Source organism: Ranitomeya variabilis, chromosome 2 (genome assembly GCF_051348905.1).
Source record: "Ranitomeya variabilis isolate aRanVar5 chromosome 2, aRanVar5.hap1, whole genome shotgun sequence".
NCBI classification, from domain to species: Eukaryota; Metazoa; Chordata; class Amphibia; order Anura; family Dendrobatidae; genus Ranitomeya; species Ranitomeya variabilis.
In genome coordinates, this window is record NC_135233.1 from 1,022,633,937 (window position 1) to 1,022,658,331 (window position 24,395).

Consider the following 24,395-nt stretch of genomic DNA (forward strand, 5'->3'; position numbering starts at 1 on the left):
TGTCATATTTACAGATATTTACATATTGCACATGTCACTGGAATGTTTTATACATGTAATGTACAGAAAACTAATGGCATCAGCCTGTGTATGGCTATATACAACTGTGCCTCCTCACAAAAGCCTTCACAGTATTATACATAAAGTGAATGCTATGCAGCACTCGTAGAATGATCTCTACATAAGAAGACATTGTCCGGTGCAGACAATGAACAAGGCAACTGTCATGCAAATATTAAATAAGGACTAAACTGTTGTGACCAGAAGTATTCAAATTTGGGTTAAGAAAAACATATATGGGAACCAAACGTAGCTTTTTGGTTGCATAAGCATTAAATACATCGATTTACCAGTGTTGCAAAGCAGAGTCTATTACAGGATTTGTATGCACAAATTGCAACAGAAATATTACACAGAACATATGCAATATTAACATTATTGGTCTAGCGGAGGTCACAGACAAGTCTTTTTGGCAGCATATCCCACCTGACCTAAATGTAGACTTGAACCTATAGCCAGAAAAACAGCGAATTGGAGGCCAACCTGAGACGAGACACGAGGCACCCAACATCTCCTAGTAAGTAGGTTCCCGTTCTCTGGCAAAGACTTGGTTGACCATGGGCATATGACCAGGGCACTAGAAGTGCATTCTTTCTATATGGCAGTTACTTAGTCATTGTACATTACATCCATCTGCGTGAAGACAGGACAACATATCAAATATAAGTTGTGACAGCTATGGAAGTACATTAGTTTGTCAATATGCAAAAATAAATGTATTTGTTCACAATGGGATGTGCTATAGAAACATCCGAATCTGTTCCCTGTTGGTTTCCAAGGCACTTTTTTTGTTTTATCTTCTTGGTAATTCATGTTCTTTTGATATCTGTCAGGAGAGAAAAATGTAAAGTGTTAACGTTTTATGCAAAAAAAAAAAGTGTTGAGACTTAAGCATGCGTCACTGTAAACCTTAATTATCTGTACAGCCTGCATCCAAAAAAAGTTTAAAGTGAGTGTTCCAAACTAAGATATTTGGGTGATAATGTTGGATCGGTGTGGGTCTCTTTAGTGGGATTATCAGCCGCTCGTTTCTGGTTTTCCCCTACAGTTGAATGGAGTGTAATGTATTGAGCTCTGTCACTCCATTAAAGGGAATCTGTCAGTAGGATCAACCCTCCTAAGCCGACTGTGTGAACATGTGGGTGATAGAAAGCTGAATAAAATGAGACCTTAATATCTGTGATCTGACGGCTTCCACAGAAATCCACATTTTTCCTAATTTGTAAATGAGTTGTCAAGATCAATGGGCTGGACATAGATCTCACTGAGAATCTGTCTCCAGAGCTTATTTTAAATGAAAGGGGGTGTTACCAGTGTGAGACATGTAGATCTGGAGAGTAGCCTGTCAGTCATTGCATGTCTCACACTGGTAACGCCTCCTTACTAGTGATGAACAAATGTGCTCGGATAAGTTGTTATCTGAGCATACTTGTGTGCTAATACAGTGTCTTCAGCGTGCTTGAATACTATGTTCTAGTCGCCGCGGCTGTTCGACATCTGCAACACATGCAGGGATTGCCTAACAAACAGGCGGTCCCTGGATGTGTTGCGGCTGTCGAACAGCTGTGAGACATGCAGCCACATCCTCGAACCTCGAACATAGTATTCGAGCATGCTGAAGCTACTCTATTAGCACACAAGCATGCTCGGATAACACCTTATCTGGGCACGTTCCCTCATCACTAATTATTATTAGCGCATCAGGGAATGTTGCACAGCTTTGGTGCCCCCACCCCAGGTTCTAGATCATAGCACCTCACAGGCATGTTATCAATACCATGGATGGCAAGAAGAACAAACAATTCAATTTTGGAACAAATCAAGCCAGACATTACACTTGAAGCAAGGATCATGAAGCTACAACTTGCCTACTGTGGACACAACATACAAAGAGAGCAATCACTAGAGAAGGACATCATGGTCGGAAGAATAGAAAGAACAAATTGAAGAAGAAGACGAGCAACCCAATGGCGTGATACTATTGGCGGAGAAGACTATGGTGGACCTATCTAGGCTTATAGAAGATCAATCTTCCGACAGAGCCTTCGTTCATCAAGTCGCCATGGCTCAAGATCCAGCTGAAGGCCCATAAATCATTATAATAAATATATTCTAGTTATAGTTTATATATTCTATATATTGCTGTATACAGTATATTGAATATTTTAGCTATATTTCCCATATTTTATATTCTAGCTATAGTTCATATATTCTGTTCTTGCTCTAGTGTATATACCGTATTTTATATTCTAGTTATAGGTCATGTATTCTACATTTTAGCTACAAGTCACCAGTAAGAAGTTTTGTAATTAAGAAGCAGAGCTCTGCCCTGAACTCTCCAGGAAACAGGAGATGCTTGGACAACACAAGAACACATTCTGGTATCTAATTGATAACATTTTATAGCAGTTGTGGCGATAAGTGCTAACAGCATTAATTAATGTTTTAGTGTAGAGATAAGGGCGGATGTAGGAGATATTTGTAAGGATGTGGAAACAGGATCAGGCAAGGCCAGAAAGTAACAATGGACAAGACAAGTCTAATATAAGACTGCAAGCCAAAGAATGTTTATTCTCTACCAATGTAATGGAGTAAATGGTTCCTACGTGTTGTAGAAATGTGATTGATCTTTCACACCCGCTCCTTAGAGACGGTGATAACAGCCTTGCTCCTATGCAATTTAATAATGTAAGTTGAAAGCAACTAAGATTCCCGAGTAACATGTCTGACATTTGGCTTAATTTACATCAGCCAAATAAATCATAGCTATAAATCGTCTTGAGGAAAATGTCACAGTGTGGACATAGCCCAATCCTAAAGTATTAAACCAGAGAAAGGCAAAAACACTTATGAGTAAATTGTCAATTATCTCATATTAGGAGGGCACGTTATTTCTCCAAATATGTATGGTATTATTCATAAATGATATTGAGCAGCACAAAACATCAATGTGGCTGAATGCAATGGGCCTTACTAGCAAATACAAGCAGTTACTCAGTATCTTGTTCTACTATGCTTTCTGCCGAAAAAGGAGATTTATAATTGAGTATTTGCTCACATCTTCACTTACTGTACGTTATTTAGATAAAGCAATCCAGATGGTGCCGGTCATACACTGCTATCTCTGGTCTTGCCAGTCATACACTACACTACTAGCCCAGATGGTGTCGGTCATACACTGCTATCTCTGGTCTTGCCAGTCATACACTACACTACTAACCCAGATAGTGCCAGTCATACACTGCTATCTCTGGTATCGCCAGTCATAGATTACTGACCTAGATGGTGCCGGTCATACACTCCTTCCTCTGGCATTGCCAGTCATGCACTACACTGTTAACCCAGATGGTGCCAGTCATATACTGCTATATCTGGTCTTGCCAGTCAAACACTACACTACTAACCCAGATGGTGCCGGTCATACACTGCTATCTCTGGTATCACCAGTCATACACTGCTAACCTAGATGGTGCCGGTCATACACTCCTGCCTCTGGTATTGCCAGTCATGCACTACATTGTTATCCCAGATGGTGCCGGTCATACACTGCTATCTCTGGTCTTGCCAGTCATACACTACACTACTAACCCAGATAGTGCCAGTCATACACTGCTATCTCTGGTATCGCCAGTCATACACTACTGACCTAGATGGTGCCGGTCATATACTGCTATATCTGGTCTTGCCAGTCATACACTACACTACTAACCCAGATGGTGCCGGTCATACACTGCTATCTCTAGTCTTGCCAGTCTTACACTACTAACCCAGGTAGTTCCAGTCATAAACTATTATCCCTGATGTTTCTAGTCATACACTACTAATCCAAGTGGAGGCTCTCAAACACTGGTATCAGAGGTAGTGGCAGCAGTAGACTGCTAACCAAGGAGTGCCAGTCATATACTTATCTCATGTGGTACCAATGACACTCTGTTCTCCCAAGTGGTGCTAGTTGTAGTGCCAATCCTACATTGCTATCCCAGGTGGTACCAATGACACTGCTTTCCCAGGTGGTGCCAGTGATACACTGCTATCCATGTTGGGCCAGTCATAAAATGCTAAGCCAGATCGTACCAGTTATACACTGCTATCTCTGATCCTGCGTGTCGATCACACACTGAAAACCAAGGTGGTGCCAGTCATCCAGCCATACACTACAATCCCTGGTGTTTCTAGTCATACAGTATTAACCCAAGTGGTGCCTTTCAAACACTGCTATCAGAGGTGGTGTCAACATTACAAGGAGTGCCAGTCATACACTAGTACCCTTGGAGTTTCCGGTCATTCAATGATAGTCCAGGTGGTGCCATTTATACACTGCTATCCCAGGTGGCATCAGTCATGCACAAGAAAACAGGAGAGAAAAAATTAGATCACTGTTTCAGGCAAAAATTAAGCTGGTGATCATCTGGTAAATGATGGTGCACCTATCACTGGGCTGCTTCCCACACTAGTAGACAAACAAGATAAGTAGTAGATACAGCTCCAATGCAAAAAGTATTTAAAAAGTAAAAAATGTATTGAATCTTCATGAAAGCACATATGAAGAAAAAATATTATTAGAAAAGAAACACAACCTAGTTGTTTCAAACCCATTGGTTTGTTGTGCGCCTGATAGTTTATATATAAACTTCATATTATGTGCTGCACTTTGCTGTGATTAACAACCCACAATGGTGTTTTATTACTTATCTTGGTATCAGTCATACACTGTTATCCCGGGTGTGCTGGACGTAAACTGATGTCCCGGGTGTTCTGGACATACACTGCTATCCTGGGTGTTCTGGACACACATGGCTATCCTGAGTGTGCTGGACACACACGGCTATCCCTGGTGTTCTGGACATACACTGCTATCCTGGGTGTTCTGGACATACACTGCTATCCCGGGTGTGCTGGACACACATGGCTATCCCGGGTGTGCTGGACATACACTGCTATCCCGAGTGTTCTGGACATACATTACTATCCGGGGTGTGCTGGACACACACGGCTGTCCCGGGTGTTCTGGACATAGACTGTTAACCCGTGTGTGCTGGACGTACACTGCTGTCCCGGGTGTGCTGGACGTACACTGCTATCCCGGGTGTGCTGAACGTACACTGCTATCCCGGGTGTGCTGGACATACACTGTTATCCTGGGTGTGCTGGACATACACGGCTGTCCCGTGTGTGCTGGACGTACACTGCTATCCTGGGTGTGCTGGATGTACACTGCTATCCCGGGTGTTCTGGACATACACTGTTTTCCTGGGTGTGCTGGACATACACGGCTGTCCCGTGTGTGCTGGACATACACTGCTATCCCAGGTATGCTGGACACACATGGCTATCCCAGGTGTGCTGGACGTACACTGCTATGCCGGGTATGCTGGACGTACACTGCTATCCCGGGTATGCTGGACACACATGGCTATCCTGGGTGTGCTGGATGTACACTACTATCCTGGGTGTTCTGGACATACACTGTTTTCCTGGGTTTGCTGGACATACACGGTTGTCCCGTGTGTGCTGGACATACACTGCTATCCCGGGTATGCTGGACACACATGGCTATCCTGGGTGTGCTGGACGTACACTGCTATCCCGGGTATGCTGGACGTACACTGCTATCCCGGGTATGCTGGACACACATGGCTATCCCGGGTGTGCTGGACATATACTGCTATCCCAGGTGTGCTGGACGTACACTGCTATCCCAGGTATGCTGGACACACATGGCTATCCTGGGTGTGCTGGACGTACACTGCTATCCCGGGTTTGCTGGACACACATGGCTATCCCGGGTGTGCTGGACATATACTGCTATCCCGGGTATGCTGGACGTACACTGCTATCCCAGGTTTGCTGGACACACATGGCTATCCTGGGTGTGCTGGATGTACACTGCTATCCCGGGTATGCTGGACACACATGGCTATCCCGGGTGTGCTGGATGTACGCAGCTATCCCTGGTGTGCTGGACGTACACTGCTATCTTGGGTATGCTGGACACACATGGCTATCCTGAGTGTGCTGGATGTACGCTGCTATCCCGGGTGTGCTGGACATACACGGTTTCCCGGGTGTGCTGGACGTACACTGATATCCCGGGTATGCTGGAAGTACACTGCTATCCCAGGTATGCTGGACACACATGGCTATCCTGGGTGTGCTGGATGTACACTGCTATCCTGGGTGTTCTGGACATACACTGCTATCCCGGGTGTGTTGGACACACATGGCTATCCCGGGTGTGCTGGACACACACACGGCTATCCCAGGTGTTCTGGACATACACTGCTATCCCGAGTGTTCTGGACATACATTATTATCAGGGGTGTGCTGAACACACACGGCTGTCCCGGGTGTTCTGGACATAGACTGTTAACCCGTGTGTGCTGGACGTACACTGCTGTCCCGGGTGTGCTGGACGTACACTTCTATTCCGGGTGTGCTGGACGTACACTGCTATCCCGGGTGTGCTGGACATATACTGTTATCCTGGGTGTGCTGGACATACACGGCTGTCCCGTGTGTGCTGGACATACACTGCTATCCTGGGTGTGCTGGATGTACACTGCTATCCCGAGTGTTCTGGACATACACTGTTTTCCTGTGTGTGCTGGACACACATGGCTATCCTGGGTGTGCTGGATGTACAATGCTATCCTGGGTGTTCTGGACATACACTGTTTTCCTGGGTTTGCTGGACATACACGGCTGTCCAGTGTGTGCAGGACATACACTGCTATCCCGGGTATGCTGGACACACATGGCTATCCCGGGTGTGCTGGATGTACACTGCTATCCCGGGTATGCTGGACGTACACTGCTATCCCGGGTATGCTGGACACAGATGGCTATCCCGGGTGTGCTGGACGTATACTGCTATCCCGGGTGTGCTGGACGTACACTTCTATCCCAGGTATGCTGGACACACATGGCTATCCTGGGTGTGCTGAACGTACACTGCTATCCCGGGTATGCTGGACACACATGGCTATCCTGGGTGTGCTGGACGTACACTGCTATCCCGGGTATGCTGGACACACATGGCTATCCCGGGTGTGCTGGATGTACGCAGCTATCCCTGGTGTGCTGGACGTACACTGCTATCTCAGGTATGCTAGACACACATGGCTATCCCGGGTGTGCTGGATGTACACTGCTATCCCGGGTGTGCTGGACATACACTCTATCCTGGGTGTACCGGACACACACTGTTATCCCAGGTGTGCTGGACACAAACGGCTATCCCGGGTGTGCTGAACATACACGTGACGTCTATCCCGTGTGTGCCGGACACACGTGGCTATCCTGGGTGTGCTGGACATACACGGTTATCACAGTGGTTCTAGTTGTGGCACCAGTTATACTTTGCTAACTCAGGTTTTTGCCATTTATACACAGCTCTCCTTTGAGGTGCTGGACAAATATTGTTACATAAATCAAGCAATGATTTATTTTATTTTATGTCTTTTATCTTGTGAGGCTTGTACAAGTAATGTTATCTAAAGACAGATTAATATTTTTATTTCATGATAACAATAATTAGAGTACACTAGGGAGCAGAGAATATGAATTTGTATTGGCTTTTACAAATGTTAAAGGTATTCATTCTTCTACTTTTTTCTACTTTTTTCACTATGTAAAACTTGAGAGCAGGGTAAAAAAGGGTAAATTATATTTTGCATCTACAAAATATGGATCAGTAAAAAAACAGATAGAACACAGATGGCCCTTCTTTTCCTTTAAATGGCAGCATGTGAGCAGAATATGAGTTACACTGGATTTTGGCTTGGGTAAATTGAATGGTCTAAAAAACTTGTGTATTCATTAGCCCCATTGATGTATAGAGATCTGTGAGATGTCAGATTCTAAATCCGAGATCAAACAATCGCATTCCAGTGAATAAGCCCTTAAGTAATAGATTGTCAGACATGTCTTCATGAAGCAACTCTACAGTATCGTTCCCCCATCCTGACTAACCATGCACGTTACAAAGTTTTTCCTGGGTCTCTTAATATTAAAGAGGTTGTCCTCTACTTTATCATTGATGACCTATCCTTCTTCTGGGTCATAGATATCAGAATCTTTGGGGGAGAGAGGCAACGTCCAGCAGCACCCCACCGATCGAGTAAATGGAAGAGCCCTTGTATGCAGCACTGGGGATTATTTCAGCTACAGTACATATTGTAGTATTGCAGTGTGTTGTACAAGCAATCAAACAATAGTAGTTTCAGGTTTCCAGTTTAAATTGAATTTAAAAAAATTTCAAAATATGAAAAAAAGATATAAATGTTTCAAGCTTTGCTCTTTTTGATGCAGTTCCTGATGGGAGTTTACTAACCAAAATAGTTAGAAAAACACTTCAAAAACTCTTCCAACTGCTTCAGGAGATTAAAAAGTCCTCCCAAAAAAATTATCAGATGCTAAATACACAAAGCGAGCAATCCCCGGGGGGGGAACTGGGAGGACAAAAAGAGAGGAAAAAAAAGTAGAAATGAACAAAAAAAGTTTAAAAAAATATAGAAGTTTGAAGCTCTCCCCCTTTTTCCAATTGAAAAACAAATAAATAAAAAATATTTGAATTTGCATCGATTAAGCTATTGGCAGTGGGCACATTAACAAGTTTTTCAATGGAAAAAAAACCTAATAAAAAACTTCAAAAATGCTTAAAAGACTTCTATGCATTTCTTTGGTAGAGCCACTTTGCTGTTTATATGCTAAGTGTTTTGAGCGTTTTATTTTCCACTTCAGGTTTTAAAGATAACTGCTGGGAAATCAGTGATTTTTTTTAAGCAGCTCCTGATGACAGTGTCCCAACAAAAGGCTGAAAACACTTCAAAAACTCTTCTAAACTGCTCCAGGAAATGAAAAAGTCCCCAAAGGCTATATGCACACAGAATCTATTTTGCAGACTTTTCCAAGTGGAAAATGAGCAGAAACTCTGTTTTTGAGAAGTTTGGAGAGTTTCCTTTCAATTTCTCCTCCAAAAACTCTTAAAAAAAATAAAAAAAGGAACAATTCCTAAAGTGGTTTCCTCTTGAATACCTTCTTTTGCATATACCCTAACTTTAAATTCCCATGAAGTGCCTTCGGTGAACTTTTGATGCTGTATATTTACGCTGCGCCAACAAACCGCAGCATCTTAGGCTACTTTCACACTAGCGTTTTTTTGCATACGTCGCAATGCGTCGTTTTTGCGAAAAAAACGCATCCTGCAAAGTCGTCTGCAGGATGCGTTTTTTCCCCATAGACTAAAATTAGCTACGCATTGCGACGTATTGACACAAGTCGCAACCGTCGTGCGACGGTTGCGTCGTGTTGTGGCGGACCGCCGGCAGCAAAAAACGTTACATGTAACGTTTTTTTGTGCCGACAGTCCGCCATTTCCGACCGCGCATGCGCGGCCGGAACTCCGCATCCACCTCCCCGCACCTCACAATGGGGCGGCGGATGCATGGAAAAACAGCATCCGCTGCCCCCGTTGTGCGGCGCTTGCACAGTATGCGTCGGTACGTCGGGCCGACGCTAGTGTGAAAGTAGCCTTACTGGTTCAGCAAAGTGGATGAGATTTATAGAAATCTCATGACCATTATGCATTTTTTTAGCATAACTTGACCTGTTTGACACCGTGTTTGAAATCTGTAATATGTCAATTTCTCTGGCTGAGTTTTATATGCACATTTTCCGTATAGACTTGAACTAGATGCGAAAATTCTGCTGATAAAAAACGTATGTAATCCAATCAACTGTACAAATAAAGTTTTGACATAACCAAATACCAGAAAGTATCAAAGTGTTAAAAACGCATACACAATGTAAAAAATAACCTAGAAAATAACCTAATTTAGCTAATAGCTGCAGAAAATTTGCAACATCAAAAGCTCACCTAATACTAAGTTTTTGTCCTGAGATGTCGGAGCAGAAAATGACCAATAATATCAAAACGTGTGCTTTTTGAACTCCTCATGGTTTCTGAAGAGTTTTAGCTCTAAAGACTCAGCAAAAAAAAAAAAAAAGTGTGAATACACCCTGAGTTTTATTTCTGGCAGTCAATAATGATGAGTTTTCTAGTGGAAACTATTCCTGGAACACTTTTAATTGAACGTACCTAGTTTGTAGCATTTTACATAAGGAAATGCTTCAAAGGGCTCTTTTCCATTTGTGAGAAACACGTCCGTGTCTCGCATGTGAAAACCAAGCTCTGGCGCCGACACTCCAGAGCAGAGCGTGCGGCCGCATAGCAACACATGGAGCTGCACGCTCTGCTCCCAAGTGCCGGCGCCACAGCTTGGTTTTCACATGCGAGACACGGACGTGTTTTTCGCAAATGGAAAAGAGCCCAAAGATGTGACATTCTCCTTCTTTACTCCAAATTTTCAGTTCAGAATTTATATTTATAACCACTAAAATATGAAGGAAATAAAAATAATGTACAAATTTGGCATTGCCATTATCGTACTTGTAATGACCAGAGGTCCGAATAAGATCCAGTGAGTCACAAACCAAGACTAAGGCAGAAATCTCCAACAGTGGTTTACTCAAAGGCAGAATAAGTAAGGTAATATGAGGAATACTCAGGCAGAAGCACCCAAAAGATACACTAATTCAGCAGCAGCTGAAATCACTGTGCCACTCCAAGGTCTCCTGAGAACTGTATACTCCAACAGGCTAGTAATCAATTTACCTCACAGAACAACTCAATACAAGAACAAGCGTAAATTGAATGTAGTGTTATCAAGAGGAGCCCCTGGAATGACACACTGAGTATAACTTACACACATCTAATATGCGATACACCTCTAAAGTAACGATTAAACACTCTGCAAGGGATACCCGGGTATCTATGACTATGGTACCGTTAACCTAAAATGAGTCTTCTCTCAGGCAGGATTCCACACAGGCTGCAGCCAGTCCAAGTCTTCGGCGCCAATAAGTTACAGCACGCTTCTCCGTCTTGTCGGCCGATGCCGAGCCCAAATGCCGGGGACTTAGTTTAGTGTCCTAAAGAAGTTGTCTCTCCTCCTGTAGTTCCTAGAAATGCTCTTACAACAATCCGTCCGTCTTTATATCAGCAGTCTGTCCAAACTTGTTTCAAGTTTCAACTCAATGCACAGGGACTCCACAGACTCTCAGATACGTACTGGGTTTTCAGTAAAGTCTCAGTCTTCCAAAATAAAAGTTAACTGTTTCCAGAAAAACGTTAGCAACAAAAACAAGTCTCTCTCAGAGTTGTTTCCTCTCGAAGCTTTTCTCCAACACAACGGCAGCAAATTCACACAGTCCTTTTTTTATCACACTGCTGCTTCCTCCTCTCTTCCCGCCTTTTCTACTTTTCTCCACTTCCTTATATCACACTTTACACAACCGACACCAGACCCCACCCACCAGCACACATAGTCTCCGGGGGCCTGGCAGTGTCTGTTCTTTGCTGCAGCAGGCAAAAACCACAGGGTCCTAGTGCCCTCTCAGTGGGACTACAGTTCACCCTCTTACATGCCACCCCACTAGAGGTTGGCGTCCTCGACATACCTTCCCACTCAAATTCATCCTGAGCATATCGCTGAGGCGGTATTCCAGCCGTAGATCGTGTAGTTCTCCTGAGTCCTACATCAATAGGTGCAACCCCAGAGGGAGCTAAAGTCACTTCCGTGGTCGTGTTAGCGGGCGCAAGTGGAGTTGCCTCCTTATGCGGTTCGATGTTCCGTGATACAGCGTCAGGACCAAGCAGTCGATCTGATGCGCTCTCCTCAACAGCATCCTCCACATCCTCAACATTCTCATCATACAAGACCAGATTGGTCGGACGGGGCAAATAAGCAGGCGCAGGAACAAGCACACCATCAAACTCAAGATCATTCAGAGTTCCCGCCCCTTGGGACACGGCCTCCGGCTCTGGGGGAATAGGCGCCAAATCTTCAAACCAGCACCGTTGTAGCATGTTACGGTGCAAATTACGGGTTGGCCCCCCTGTCCCCACCGGCTCGACCTCGTACACTGGAATCTCAGGATTCACCTGTTTTTTTATCAGATACGGTATCGCCTCCCATCGGTCACTCAGCTTTCCTGACCGTCGTTTTGTCCTCACCAACACTCTGTCTCCCGGAGAGAACAACTCTGTTTGTACGGGTCGCGTGTCCCTATGGACCACCTGGCGAAGGCAGTCGCCCACCACCTGATGCACCACCCTCAACCGCCGCCGATGCTCTCGTACCCACTCGGATGCAGTCCGAAGGGGGGCGGAGGAGGGATCCGGCATGTTCAAATCCTCAATGTCTCGGCCAGGTCTACCAAATATCAACATGTGGGGTGAGTATCCAGTAGTACTGTGCACCCTGTTATTGTAAGCCCACATCAATTCGGGGAGATACTCAGGCCAGCGTGTCTGTTGCTGACCCTCTAAGGACCTCAACATTTGCAACAAGGTCCGATTAAAACGCTCACACACCCCGTTACCCTGAGGGTGGTAAGGCGTTGTTCTCGACTGCTCTATACCATAGAGCTGGTGCAACTCCCTCATCAGCGTCCCCTGAAAGCAGGCCCCTTGATCTGAATGTACTCTCTGCGGACACCCGAACACTTGGAAGAAATGTCGACACACGGCCTCAGCCGCCGACTTGGCCGTCTGATCTTTTGTCGGCACCGCTACAGCATACTTGGTAAAGTGATCTGTCATCACCAGGCAATAGGAGTACCCTGACGTAGAGTACCCTATCAAAACGTAGTCAATCATGAGTAGCTCCAGTGGTGCTGAAGTCTTAATAGACTGTGTGGGAGCCCGCTGTTCAGGGCTTTTGTTGAGCCCACAAATTCGGCACTGCCGACATGCGTCGGCCACCATCCCTCCCAACTCGGGGCAATAGAGGACTCGCTGCAACCACTGAAGTGTCTTTTCACTTCCAAAATGGGCCCCCTTCTCATGCGCCTCACGAGCGACCACGGGACCCATCCCCACAGGAATTATCAGTTGGTACCGATGCTGCAGCTCAGATGGCAGGTACACCTTACGATACAAAAGACATTGTTCCACACACAATTTATCCCGTTGTCGAAGGAGTTTCATTCCTTCCATGGACAACTGAGCCTTGTCCTCTGCACTGGGCCAGACCTTGTTTAGTACCCAACGACGCACAAGTTCAACGTCCGGACACTCATCCTGGACTTTTGTCCAATCTGAGGGTGTTTTACCCAGGACACAGGGCATTCCGGTGGCCACCCCACTTGAGTGTACCACACTTTGGAAGATAGGTATCTGCCCCAAAGCTGGAGTTTCAGTGTCCTCAAGTTGTTCGTCAACATCTTCCCCTGATGACCCAAGGGGCACTCTTGACAATGCATCTGCATTGCCGTTTTCTCGACCAGAGCGGAATTTAATGCGGTAATTGAACTTGGCCAGTCTGGCGACCCACCGCTGCTCCAACGCTCCCAGCTTCGCATTCTCCAAGTGAGCTAGCGGGTTGTTATCTGTCATGACTAGCACCTCAGCCCCTGTTAGATACTCGGCGAAGCGTTCTGTCATTGCCCACACCAGGGCCAGTAATTCCAGTCGGAATGAGCTGTAATTGGCCGGATTTCGCTCGGAGTCTCTTAAAGACCTGCTGCCATAAGAAATCACTCGCTCTCAGCCGTCCTGCACCTGTGCTAGTACTGCCCCCAACCCATGAAGACTACCATCGGTATACAACAAAAAAGGGGTGTCAAACCGGGCATATGCCAGCAATGGGGCACTCGTGAGGGCGGTTTTCACTTCATCAAATTCCTTTTCCTGTAGGGGCACCCATGGAATGGGGTGGTTTCGAGGTCCCAGCGCTGTCCCTCTCAAAAGTTCGTTCAAGGGACCCACCACTTGTGAGAATTTAGGCACAAACCGCCGATAGTATCCTGCTAGGCCCAAGAAGGCCCGCACTTCTCGCAGGTCACAGGGAGGTGGCCACTCTTGTACCGCCTTAATCTTACTGGCTATAGGTAGTACCCCGTCCGGGGTCACCAGGTGTCCCAAATACTCAATCTGGTTTCGTAACATTTGACATTTTTTGGCTTTATTTTCAGGCCGTAGCTCCTGAGCCGCCGGAGAACTTGACGCAGCTTCTCCAGATGATCTTCAAATGAGGTTCCGAACACCACAATGTCGTCTAGATATATCAGGACTGATTCAAAATTTAGATCGCCTAAGCAATGTTCCATCCGGCGTTGGAAGGTTCCCGGGGCGGTAGCGAGGCCAAAGGGCATCCGGTTGAACTCAAAGAGCCCCATTGGTAAGACAAACGCCGTCTTGGCCCGATCTTTTTCAGCCATTGGGACCTGTCAGTACCCGCTTGCCAAATCCAACGTTGAGAAATACTTGGCCCGACCCAGGGCCGACAGGGATTCTTCAATACGGGGTAAAGGATATGCGTCCTGCACGGTGTGGGCATTCAATTTTCGATAGTCCACACAAAATCGGAGTGTCCCATCCTTGCGGACCAAGTCTACAGGGGCCGCCTAGGGACTCCGGCTCTCTCGGATCACATGGTTGTCCAGCATACTGGCCACCATGCTCTTCACCTCTTGATAAAGCGCCGGAGGGATTTGACGATATCTTTCTCTAATGGGTGGAGTATCCCCCATTGGAATCTCATGCTCAATCGTCTGGGTACACCCGAAGTCCTCTCCATGTCGGGAAAAGGTCTCTTGATGCTCCCACAAAACTCTCTCCAACTGCTCCATCTGCACTGGGGTCAGCTTCTCCCGATCCACCCCCATCTGCTCCATGATCACATGACCATTCCATTCCTCAGTAGGAGGTTCAGTCCGGCCTACCTCGACCGCAAATGTACAGGATGACTGTTGATCCGGTCGCAGTTCGAATCCTGCATTTTCTGGCACCTTCTCTGCCGGCACAAACAGTGTGGCCAGTATGGTCCCAGCGGGAATTGTAACAGCCTCATCTAAAACATTGATGCATCGGACCGGCACCCGTCCATTCTTCACAATCGCCAAAGACCGGGCCACATGTACTTTGGCAAATGAGGAACTCTCTTGGGCGGGCTCAAGTAGCACTTCAAGCCCATTCAATCTCTGTGCAGCTCCCACCGGCAGCATTAAGAGTTCCTCTTGTCTGGGTCCCAGCAGGATCGGGGCCCGCGATGGCACTCGGACCCGGCCCACCCGGCCACGTGGGACCGCACTTTTCAGCAAGTCGCAACTCAGCACTAGACGGTGTAAAATTCTCTGTGTGGGTCGGTGTCTTGTCGCCTGGGCCCAGTATCGGGGTCCTTCACCTGCATACATCTGGTGATTCAAGTCTCGCAGCACGTTCATTCCGAGCGTCACCTCCATTGCTCTTCTAGGGGGGTGATCCACCAGTACTACCCCTTTCTGCCCCAGCTCTTGACCAAACATTTTTAGCTGCATCCACACGATCCCCTTGACTAACAGTTGACCATTATTTGCGGCGGTAAGTCGTATCATTCGGCCATCCTCTGGCATCACTAGTCGACTGAAGTATCTCTCATATACTTCTAGAGGCATTATAGTACATTCGGATCCCGTGTCAACCAAGCACCTCATCTTCCACCCTTCAAACTCTGCTTCTATCACTGGACTACATGCAAACAAATCTTGCTCATCCCGTCGAGGGCTTTGTGCGGGTGGAGCCGCTGCTGCTTGCCCTCTCATGGCAGCGGCCGGAAGTTTAAAGCCGGCGATGGGGTTTCTGGAGCTGCAAGCGTCCGGCAGTAACGAGAGATGTGTCCCTGGCGCCCACACTTCCAGCAGGTAATTGTTCCTCGTGGACGAGGGCTCGACTCATTCTGATAGGACGACCTGGCCATCGGTGGGGTCACCGTTCCAGGGGGTGGGGCAGAAGGCCCCCGTGAGGGGGTATAGGCGGGACCAACTGTCAGTTGAGACAATTTCAGCTTCATCTCCTTTACCTCAGCACGCAAAGCTTGTACCACGCTTACCAGCCCCTCTCCCCCTGACCCCGATGACCCACCTTCCTCCAGCTGGGCACTGTTCACTGACCCCTCGGACACATGGGCAGATTTCTCTTCCCTTTCCAGTGCAGCTCGGTAAATCTGCCAGAAAGATAATTCTGGTGCAGCCCGGGCCATTTCCAACAGTTTGTCCCGGAGAAGTCTATTGACTAACCCGGTGATGAATTGATCCCGGAGCAAGCGGTGTTATGATCCTAGTGGTAGAGGATCTCAGAAGTTCCAGCTAAGTCCGCAAACACAAAAACCAGCTCATAGGGAGGTGGTAACTTGGCTGACCGTATATGTAATCCTAGCACAACAACTAGAAGTAGCCGGGGAACGTACCTACGTTGATTCTAGACGTCTCGCACCAGCCGGAGAACTAACTAACCCTTTCAGAGAAAATAAGACCTCACTTGCCTCAAGAGAAAGGACCCCAAAGTTATAAATACAAGCCCCCAACAAATAATAACGGTGAGGTAAGAAGAAAAGACAAACGTAAGAATGAACTAGATTTAGCAAAGAGAGGCCCACTAATTAATAGCAGAAAATAGGAAGCGGACTTATACGGTCAGCAAAAACCCTACAAAAATATCCACGCTGAATATCCAAGAACCCCCGCACCGACTAACGGTGTGGGGGGAGAATATCAGCCCCCTAGAGCTTCCAGCAAAAATCAGGAATCACATTATGAACAAGCTGGAACAAAATAGAAGCAAAGCGAATAAACAAAAATAAGAAAGCAGGACTTAGCTTATCTTGCAAAGAACAGGAGACCAGGAGTCAGGAGCAAACAGACATAGACTGACTACATCGATTCCAGGCACTAGACTGAGTTTCCAGGAAGTCTAAATAGGAACACCCAAGGCCTAACGAACCAGGTGGGTACCAACCTGGAGAAAGATGATCCAAGTGTAATACCGCTAGTGACCACAAGAGGGAGCCAAGAAATATAGTTCACAACAAAGCGGTCTACCTCCCGAAACGCCCCCATGGCCCCCGGGTCTAGTCGCTGCATCTCATTAAACGTCTCTTGCAAGATATTAGAGTACTGCATCAGGGACTCACACTCTCTTTGGGGACGATTAAAGAATAGGGACCGAAGCTGGGCCACACGCGCTCGGCCCCCCAAACTCCCCTCTAACAGTTCCAAAATCTTTTCTAACGTATCCCTCTCTGATTCTGGGCGCACCATCACCATGCGCCTAATATCACCCTCCAGTGCATTTAATGCCAGCTCAGCGCGTAACGCGGGGGTCAAATTACACATGCGCAGAATACTCCGGACCCTCTCGGCCCAATCTTGCAACGCCATATTGCACCCATCGTATTTCGGCATGTGCTGAAGTAAAGCTCCTACAGGCACATACCCTCCCGGAGTCGCCGCGGCTGCCCGGGGAACCTCAACCCCCGAGGAGGATGCAGATACAGCGGAGTCGTTTCTACCCTCGCCTTCGTCCATGACAAACACTGGATCCTGCCGACTACGCCAAAAATGTAATGACCAGAGGTCCGAATAAGATCCAGTGAGTCACAAACCAAGACTAAGGCAGAAATCTCCAACAGTGGTTTACTCAAAGGCAGAATAAGTAAGGTAATATGAGGAATACTCAGGCAGAAGCACCCAAAAGATACACTAATTCAGCAGCAGCTGAAATCACTGTGCCACTCCAAGGTCTCCTGAGAACTGTATACTCCAACAGGCTAGTAATCAATTTACCTCACAGAACAACTCAATACAAGAACAAGCGTAAATTGAATGTAGTGTTATCAAGAGGAGCCCCTGGAATGACACACTGAGTATAACTTACACACATCTAATATGCGATACACCTCTAAAGTAACGATTAAACACTCTGCAAGGGATACCCGGGTATCTATGACTATGGTACCGTTAACCTAAGATGAGTCTTCTCTCAGGCAGGATTCCACACAGGCTGCAGCCAGTCCAAGTCTTCGGCGCCAATAAGTTACAGCACGCTTCTCCGTCTTGTCGGCCGATGCCGAGCCCAAACGCCGGGGACTTAGTTTAGTGGCCTAAAGAAGTTGTCTCTCCTCCTGTAGTTCCTAGAAATGCTCTTACAACAATCCGTCCGTCTTTATATCAGCAGTCTGTCCAAACTTGTTTCTCAACTCAATGCACAGGGACTCCACAGACTCTCAGATACGTACTGGGTTTTCAGTAAAGTCTCAGTCTTCCAAAATAAAAGTTAACTGTTTCCAGAAAAACGTCAGCAACAAAAACAAGTATCTCTCAGAGTTGTTTCCTCTCGAAGCTTTTCTCCAACACAACGGCAGCAAATTCACACAGTCCTTTTTTTATCACACTGCTGCTTCCTCCTCTCTTCCCGCCTTTTCTACTTTTCTCCACTTCCTTATATCACACTTTACACACCCGACACCAGACCCCACCCACCAGCACACATAGTCTCCGGGGGCCTGGCAGTGTCTGTTCTTTGCTGCAGCAGGCAAAAACCACAGGGTCCTAGTGCCCTCTCAGTGGGACTACAGTTCACCCTCTTACATACTGATCTGGAAAGTCATGATGTCAGATCATCTTTTATGGGAAAATGAACATCGTAAGAATGAAACCCAAATCTAACGGAATTCTGTTGGGTTTTTTTTTGTTTTGTATTTTTTTACTATTTCACCTCTTTTTTCCCTGTTTTTCTGTACATCATTTAGTAAAGTGGATGATGTAATTCTAAACTACAACTTGTCCTTTGGAAAACAGCCCTCATATGACTAAATCAATAGAAAAATATAAAACTTAGGGCTCTTGGAAGAAAGAGAGGAAAACAAAACAGTGCAAAAGTGAAAAATTCCACTGTCATAAAGGAGATAAAGCAGACTCTGACTGGCCCACAGGGAAATCGGAGAATCCTCAGGTGGACCCTGCTGCAGGTCCAGCACTGACTGGAGGAGGAAGGATCCTTCCACAGCTATTCATTGCTTGGCTAATCCATATCAATAGCAGCACACTGCCTCCTTCCCCTGCTGTGCTCACCCCACTGACAGTAACACCTCTCCTGCACAGATGCCCCTCTGACTCCAACCACTTCTCTTGTAGAGGTGTCAGGGTGACCAGCCCCCTTCTCCACCCAGCGAAAGATCTTGTGGCTGGGGGTGGTCACACCAGTCTGCCCCCTCACTCCTCTCTTGCACCTTAGGCTGCTTTCACACATCAGTTTTTTGCTATCAGTTACAATCCATCGAATTTTGAAAAAAACGGATCCGTCGCAGATTGTGAAAAACTGATGCGATGGATCCGTTTTTTCGCCGGATCTGACTAGCTGATCCAGCTAATTGGATCCTAAAAAAAAATCTGAGCATGCTCATTTAAAAAAATGGAATCTGTTGCTGGATTCCGTCATTTGACCGATCCGGCACCATAGGCTTCCATTCTAGCAAATGACGGACGGCAACGGATCCGTTGCTGTCCGTTTTTTTGATGGACTCAAAAAACGTTACTATGTCCGTTTTCTCCGGCCGCCGGATAAACAATTTTCGACGAATCCGGCAAAAAACGGATGAAACGTGAGGCCATCCATCGCAACCTGTCGACAATACAAGTCTATGAGAAAAAACACGAATCCGGCGGCAACTTTTGCCGGATCCGTTTTTATCAAAATTCGCCGGATTGTGACTGATGGCAAAAAACTGATGTGTGAAAGCAGCATTAGAGTAGATGCTTGATGAGGTTGTGCTGCGATCCGGTGTTGCGTCGTTACCCAGCATGCAGCTGCTGCCTGGACTGCCTGCCCCTTCTGTTCCTAATGTTATCAAGAAGGCTGAGGAGAAGCAGCTTACATAATTAAATATTAGTTTATGTGAAATTAATATGTATAATAGAATAGTGGATCTATATGTATCAATTTGGGGGACTACTCATATACATCAACTGAAAATTGATTGAGGATATAATAATAAAATGGTGATCTATATGTGTATTATGGAAGATAAATGGCAGACCATTTGGATTAAACAGGGAAACCAAAGGAGGAAACACCGAACATGTGGCCAAAAATATTCTAAAGCTTGGGTAGGTAGAGATAAAACACCTTTAGCAGAACAGACATGGTGAATGATGGCACTACTGAAAGAAGAGTGATTGCACTTACATATAAAGATAAATACACAACATGGTAAAATGTATAGTTAAGCCAGGAGTCATACAGGTAAAAGGCAGCAGCATGGGGTACACTCATTATTGGTTATAGGTGCTAATAGCACAAATAGATGCCCATATAAGATGAATGTTAAAAGCGGTAATACAGGTAGAGGATCCAGCATAATTGAAATGTGTCAAAAAGAATTAAATGGATAATGTACAACCATAAATGTGGACATATGCCCGTGCTGGAGAAGTCTCAAATCCAATAAGTGGTGAGGCGTAAGTTGCATTCACCAAGGAGTGAACCAATCGATGTACGATGGATTGCAATATGCCAGGTGTTAGCAAAGAACGGTTGATAGTATTGTCTATGCACAAAGCCTTCCTATGTATACCAAAAAACATGGAGTAATCAAAAGGGTATGTGTACAGATGCTAACAGAGACCTGTGTAAAGAAATAGGGAGAAAGTTACCTGTATGATCAGCTGTGCAAGTGTGGCGTACACCCCGACGCGCGTTTGACAACTCGTCCATATGTGGGGGAAGGGGATTTGTCTATATCCTGTATGCTATGTGTGGGCGAGGGGGACTTGTCTATATACTGTATGATATATTTCAGGGGAGGGGGACTTGTCTATATACTGTATACTACATGTGAGGGACATATCTATATCCTGTATGCTATGTGTGGGCGAGGGGGACTTGTCTATATACTGTATGATATGTGCAGGGGAGGGGGACTTGTCTATATACTGTATACTACATGTGGGGGACTTGTCTATATACTGTATGCTATGTGTGGGGGAAGTGAACTTGTCTATATATGCTATATGTGGGGGAGGGTGATTTGGCTATATACACTGTATGTGGGGGAGGGTATTTCACTATATTCGCTATATGTAAAAGTGGGGACTTGGCTATATATTCTATGTATGGGGGGATGGGGACTTGGCTATATGTGGTAAGTGTCGGACAGGGGTATCCTCTATAAATTGATTTTATGAGAGCAGCTTTACTATAAATGTATGTAGTGTATCCAATGTATGGGGAGGAGGAATACGTATAGATCACAGAGAGATCATGTTTCGAGGAGAGGCCTTTCTCTGAATGCTATGTATGGCGTGAGGGATGCACTATTGGTAGATAATTTTTGTGGGGTAAAGGTCTTATTAGATGTCAGTTTTTTATGTCCATGTTTTTTTTACATCCGTATTACATCCATTATGACGGACAGAATACCCACCCTTCATAGTCTATTGCGCAGTCCACAATTCCATATCCATATTTTGGGGGGCATATAGTTACATTGATAAAATTCTGATCCATCCCTTTGATGAAAAGCGGTTCATTTTTTTTTAATGTACCAGAAAACTACAGATGTCTAAATAAAGCCTAAGGATCTGTTCAAATGTAGCAGGGTCTTTATGGAAAATTTCCATAGAAAATCAAAGCAAATTAGCAAGAATCCGGAAGAAAATCCAGAACAGCAAATTTACCTAAAATCGCCTGATGTTGGTGCAGACCTTCTGGTAATTCACTGTGGAAAACATTTTTGTGTCTCTTTTGTCTTGTCCAGTGGCGTAACTACAAAGTTATAGGCCCCGATGCAAACTTTCAAATGGGGCCCCCCACCATGAGAAAATATTTTCCACCCAAATTCACATTTTCCCTATTCATTTTGCACATTATAGCTTTATTGCAAAGTTGTATAATGTGACCTCAGTGGCGTAACTATCCGGTGCCCCATTCTGGTATATATTTTTTCCCCGTACTGTCGTTGTTATGTAATGTATAAAAGAAAATAAACCATTATACTCATCAGGGGCTTACATAGAAGTCATGGGGATCCATATAAGAAGTATAATTCACCACCATAGTCCTCCTAATAATATAATGCACCCACATAGTCCTCTATATAATATACTGCACAGTTCATAGTCATCCATGTAGTATAATCAAATGCATCTCCATAGTCGTCCATAAAGTATAATGCACAGCTCATAGTCCTCTATAAAGTATAATGCACCCCATAGTACTTCATAGTAGTAAAATCCACCTCATAGTCCTCCTATAAAATATTATGCACCCCATAGTCCTTCATATATTATAATGTGCACCACAGTCCTCCATATTGTAACATGCACACCCCATAGTCCTCCATATAATATAATGTGCCCCATAGTCCTCCATATAGTATAATACACTCCCCATAGTCCTCCATATAGTATAATACACTCCCCATAGTCCTCCATAGAGTATAATACCCTCCCCATAGTCCTTCATATAATATTATACACTCCACAGTCCTCCATATAGTATAATACACGCCTCATAGTGCTCCATATAGCATAATACACTCCTCATAGTGCTCTATATAGTATAATACACTCCTCAGTCCTCCATATAGTATAATAAACTCCTCATAGTGCTCCATATAGTATAATGCACTGCCATAGTCATCCATCATACAATTCACTTCCCATAGTTTAATGCACCCCATAGTTCTTCATATAGTATAATATATTCCGCATAGTCCTCAATACAGTATAATGCAGCCCACATATAGTGCACTGCTCAAAAAATAAAGGGAACATTTAAACAACAGAATATAACTCCAAGTAAATCAAACTGTGATCAAACCGTCCACTTAGGAAGCAACACTGTTTGACAATCAATTTCACATGTTGTTGTGCAAATGGAATAGACAACAGATTGAAATTATTGGCAATTATCAAGACCCACTCAATAAAGGAGTGGTTTTGCAGGTGGGGACCACAGACCACATCTCAGTACCAATGCTTTCTGGCTGATGTTTTGATCACTTTTGAATGTTGGTTGTGCTTTCACACTCGTGGTAGCATGAGACGGACTGTACAACCCACACAAGTGGCTCAGAAAGTACAGTTCATCCAGGATTGCACATCAATGTGAGCTGTGGCAAGAAGGTTTGCTGTGTCTGTCACCGTAGTGCCAGAGGCTGGAGGTGCTACCAGGAGACAAGCCAGTACACCAGGAGATATGGAGGTGGCCGTAGGAGGGCAACAACCCAGCAGCAGGACCGCTACCTCAGCCTTTGTGCAAGGAGGAACAGTAAAAGCACTGCCAGAGCCATGCAAAATGACCTCCAGCAGACCACAAATGTGCATGTGTCTGCACAAATGGTTAGAAACCAACTCCATGAGGATGGTCTGAGTACCCGATGTCCACAGATGGGGGTTGTGCTCACAGCCCAACACCGTGCAGGATGCTTGGCATTTGCCACAGAACACCAGGATTGGCAAATTCGCCACTGGTGCCCTGTGTTCTTCACAGATGAAAGCAGGTTCACACTGAGCACATGTGACAGGCGTGACAGAGTCTGGAGACGCCGTGGAGAGCGATCTGCCTGCAACATCCTTCAGCATGACCGGTTTGGCAGTGGGTCAGTAATGGTGTGGGGTGGCATTTCTTTGGAGGGCCGCACAGCCCTCCATGTGCTCGCCAGAGGTAGCCTAACTGCCATCTCAAACCCCTTGTGAGAACATATGCTGGTGCGGTTGGCCGAGTTCCTCCTAATGATAGACAATGCCAGACCTCGTGTGGCTGGAGTGTGTCAGCAGTTCCTGCAAGATGAAGACATTGAAGCTATGGACTGGTCCACCCATTCCCCACACCTGAATCCGATTGAACACATCTGGGACATCATGTCTCGCACCATCCACCAACGTCACGTTGCACCACAGACTGTCCAGGAGTTGGTGGATGCTTTAGTCCAGGTCTGGGAGGAGATCCCTCAGGAGACCCTCCGCCGCCTCATCATGACATGCCCAGGTGTTGTAGGGAGATCATGCAGGCACGTGGAGGCCACACACACTACTGAGCATCATTTCCTTGTCTTGAGGCATTTCCACTGAAGTTAGATCAGTAACTTCATTTTCTACTTTGATTTTGAGCATCATTCCAACTCCAGACCTCCGTGGGATATTAGTTGTGATTTACGTTGATCATTTTTAGGTTTTATTGTTCTCAACACATTCCACTATCTAATGAATAAAGATTTGGAATATTTCATTCAGTGATATCTAGGATGTGGGATTTTAGTGTTCCCATTATTTTTTTGAGCAGTGTATAGATCTGTGTCACTGACACACACACATATATATATATATATATATATATATATATATATATATATATATATATATATATATATATATATATATATATATATATATATTATTATTATTTATTGTTATAGCGCCATTTATTCCATGGCGCTTTACAAGTGAGGAGGGGT

The 24,395-nt window shown here is 45.5% G+C and overlaps 1 protein-coding gene across 1 annotated transcript in view; it reads right to left on the reverse strand.

The window, feature by feature from the left end:
• ALKAL2 (ALK and LTK ligand 2) overlaps positions 1–24,395 on the reverse strand; it is a 139,692-nt gene continuing 115,297 nt past the window's right edge. Inside the window, exon 6 of the mRNA XM_077291341.1 lies at positions 1–886. The gene's annotated coding sequence lies outside the window, so the exon portion shown is untranslated. The remainder of the gene's footprint in view (positions 887–24,395) is intronic.